Source organism: Sander vitreus, chromosome 10 (genome assembly GCF_031162955.1).
Source record: "Sander vitreus isolate 19-12246 chromosome 10, sanVit1, whole genome shotgun sequence".
NCBI lineage: Eukaryota > Metazoa > Chordata > Actinopteri > Perciformes > Percidae > Sander > Sander vitreus.
In genome coordinates this window covers 20,816,448-20,820,814 of record NC_135864.1, presented here as the reverse complement: position 1 = coordinate 20,820,814, position 4,367 = coordinate 20,816,448, and positions in this window count along the sequence as shown.

Sequence of the window (4,367 nt, the reverse complement as noted above, 5' to 3'; positions counted from 1 at the left end):
GCAGGAGGCTTAGCCTGTTTGATATTTGCGTCTATATTTGGTATGTTATAATTCCCATGTAGAGAAAGAGAGGCTGTTCCAATTGTGCAGCAGTCTATGCAAAACAGCAACGAGGCAATGTGCATTCAGATAGGCCATGTCATATTTTCCACAGAGAAAAGTGGCAGGCCAGGCACTTGGCTCACAGAACAGACTATCAGGCCATCTGCCGCGCCATCTACACCCCTTTATGTGATGCTTGGTAATCAAGTCGTCTAATGTTTCCATTTACTTCACGCTACTGCTCATCTCCACATGACTGCTTCCCTGACATTATACAGGACTACCCATGATGCTGCTGTATATCCTCTTAAACAAGGATCACGGAGATGGCAGAAATGAGCATTGTGTGTGTGTGTGTGTGTGTGTGTGTGTGTGTGTGTGTGTGTGTGTGTGTGTGTGTGTGTGTGTGTGTGTGTGTGTGGTGGAGGGGCTCTAAAAGCTTTCACTCTGAATCTATGGAAACACAAGATTTTAAATCAGTGAGAGAGATAGACAGACAGACAGACAGACAGACAGAGAGAGAGAGAGAGAGAGAGAGAGAGAGCGAGAGAGAGAGAGAACTGAATAGGTGTGTATGTAGAGAAAATAGGGTGCAGAATTAAGAGATTAAAGTAGCTGCAGGATTAGGCCCCAGGTTTTAATGATGGAAATGGAAAAGCTGTGAACAGAGTCTAACACATTCTTTCTGGCCCTCCTCTCCTCCACACTGCCTCTCTCTAGAGCATGTGTCTCCTGCTGATTGCGGGGACGGCCTCCAGGGAGAGCCAGCACTGCTCTCCGTTATAGCATACATTTGTTTAAAGAACATCTATGTGCATACATGTTTCCTAAAGCAACGCAGCCGCTCTGGTTAACAGCTAATATGTGAAATGAAGTGCACATTTTGCACATGCAAGTTGCATTGTCACAGCTTTTGCCCATGCACTTGCACATGCACACATTTGAGGCCATACACACACACTCAGACATTTCACGTCTGCATTCACAGGCATAACTCAAACACTGTAAATAACAGGATTAAGGTAATAGTTTTGCTGAAGCATTTACATGATTAACAGTATTCAGACGTCCAAAATAACTTGAGTTTACATAATCAATTTAACATCTGGAAGGATGTGTAGTCGCTTACTGGAAACATCTTATTAATGCCACACAATGAAAATGGAATTGTTGATGATTTGTTTTTATTTTTATGAATTTACATAGCACCTTAACATGATTTATGTGGCTTGCTAGCTGTAAAGTGAAAGCTGTTTCTCTGTCAGCCAAACAATTTTCCCAATGACAATGCTCCTTTATTAAATAAAAAAGAAAGGTTATACATCACTGCATTACCTTTGAGGAGCATCCACAAAATCAAATTTAAAAAAAAACTGTGCACACTGATATATAATTCAGGTGTGTGTCAGCATAGTGTTCTAACCTGAATAAAGTGTTTAATAATGGTTGCATTGACTGAAATATTGCATTAAAAGAAAAAAAATGGACGTAAATGTAGTTTTTGATAATTTGTGATCTGTGCTCCCAATATGTTCTACCCATAACAGTTCAGTAGTAAGTCACCACTAAGAATAAGTTGGTTACACCAAACCACTTATAATGAGAAAACTGCAGGCTGCTAAATTTTTACACTTGCGTGAACCTGCGAGCATGTTAGACAGCTTGACTGCCCGCTCTGCACTCCCATTCCAGCCATAATAATTATGCCTTAGTTCTCTTATCTCTCCTACAGCCATATTCCATTAGCACATACATACTGCTTGCATACAAAGTTTATCTTTAAGTGTGAAACTCTTCCTGACTGCTGAAACACTAAAATATCCCAAGCCCCTCACTGCAGCGCTGTATTTTACAAGGATCACTTTCAGCTGAGCTTTAATTGTCAGGAGGGCCTTCAGTACTGAAGATAACTCATGCCCTAAAGAAATGAGATGCTAATGTGTTGCAGGCCATTTGAAATAAATCTGCAAGGTGCTCTTTCATGCAAATGCAAGGAGCCCTGTGTGTCAGCAGAAAGGCAAAAATGGATACATTTGAGGAAAGAAGATGGAAGACTGTCCAGGATGTTTGTGGCAGGTTTCCTTTGACATCCTGTTCATGCTGAAGGCTACCACGGTCAATAGGGCATCACCTGGAAACAAAAGAGGAGTTGCACTGCCAGTCCGTGGTGAAAGAAGTACTCAGATCTTTCACTTAAGTAGAAATAACACAATGCAGTAATACTCTGACACAAGTAAAAGTCATGTATTTAACACTTAAGTAAAAGTATTAAAGTATTAGAATCAAAAATCTAAATTACTTATTATGCAGAATGTCCCATTTCAGAATAATATTATGAAGAGTGGATATGACACATGCCTTTGGTGTGGGAGATCTGGGTTTGATTCCCACTGCGATACATCAACCAATGTGTCCCTGAGCAAGACACTTACATATACAGCAATTGTAAGTCGCTTTGGATAAAAGCGTCAGCTAAATGACATGTAATGTAATGATCATATTATTATTGGATTATAATCATTGATGCATGTGTTCATCATTTTGATGTTGCAGCTGGTAAAGGGGGTGCTGATTTTAACAACTCTATACTGCCGGGTTAGTACATCATTTATTTGTCATATTTTGTATTACTAATCTGAATCAGCAAAGTAACTTGTAACTAATGTTATCAAATAAATGTAGTGGAATAAAAAGTATAAAGTAGCAGAAAAAAAGAAATACTCAATTTAAAGTACAAGTACCTCAAAATTGTTCTTAAGTACAGTACTTGAGTAAATGTACTTAGTTACTTTCCACCACTGCTGTCAGTTATGTATGTAATGTGTATGTATGCCACCGAAAACAATTCAGTTAAAGTCTTGGCCTTGAACCCAGCACTGTCGTTCATAGGGGAAGGGCTTGATTTAGATGTCATAATCTGTGCCCTGGGTGCCAATCCAGTGAAAATTATAGGAAGTGACTTTAAAGAAAGACCCCATGGTTACCTCCACCTCTGTCCAGTGATAATCACCACCGCTACAATTCGAAGGTTTGATCTCTCATGCCTTAAAAGGTTTTTCTTGTTCCCACTAGACTGCTTTACCGCTTCATTTCAAAGCAGAAGTATTCCCTTTGTTGAACGGCCAAGCCTATCAACTTCAGAGATCAAATCCTCACAGTGCATCCATAATAAGTCAAAAGGCCAGCTTCAGAGTGTTATACTGTACTGAAAAAATACAAAAGGTAAAAGAGAATTGAGAAGTGAACGGATTCCTATGGAGAGGCCCAAATGCCAATCAAGGACTGGTTTTGGACAGGGATGTCTGTTTTGTCTAACAGGACTCCAACATAGCAGACTGTGCAGCTTCTGCCACAGTCAACAGGAATTTTAACTCGGGAAGACTTGTTGTTTTATCCTCTGTATGCATCCTGACTCAGGCGTGCTCTGACGACACTCCTCTGAGCCCGGGAGCCCGGCCAGCATGCTGTCGCTGTCCATGCCAATAGTGAAAGATGAGAAATACAAGAAAAGGAGCTGATGAGGCAATACTCTCTAATGAGCTGCAAAGTAGAATCTTTTCTATGGATTTCTCAGTAATCATCAGCCAGTTGGAGACAGCCTGAGTGTTGATGACGGTGTGAAATGTTTCAGCAAATACTGACTGGATAGTATAAATTGTCACTAGTTTGTGAGAGGAATAGCCTGTTGTTTAGAGACTCTGACTTTAAAGACTGTGACAAACCCTAATCTGTTGTTAATCCTCTTCTCAGAGCAAGGGTTATGTATTTTGCTCCTTAGCAGTTACCAGTGCGTCTGATAAAACTATTCTATTTGTCTGATGTTTAACAAGATAAAACTTTCCTCTCATAACACTTGGGGATTAATGTCTTAACCTCAATATTAACCGGGGGTGACGCAGAGCTGAACTGCATCAGGTTGGAGGCATGGTGCTGATTGAAAGCTATGGGACGGCCACAGGGGTCATTATGACCAAACGCAGAGCAGCAGGTTGGACTTTGGTTCTGCTCAGGTCAAATGAGACAGATTGAAAAAAATCAAATGACCAAACAGACAACACGAGAAAATAAAACATCGAACATAGATCAGCACTGTATTTATATATGGATGTGGTGGAGGATCTGCGTCATATTCTTAGTCTTGAAACTTAAAGCTTTAGTGTGTAACTTTTTGATATTATTGAACGTCCGTTACATTCAAGCCATTGCCAAATTAGTTGCTACAAAGCTAATTAAGATTATCAGCTCCACACAACTCTCTCTGTATTTCTCAGTATGGCTGTGTTCAGGAGATTGTGGCGTCCGGAGACTTTTCCGCGCAGAAGCTC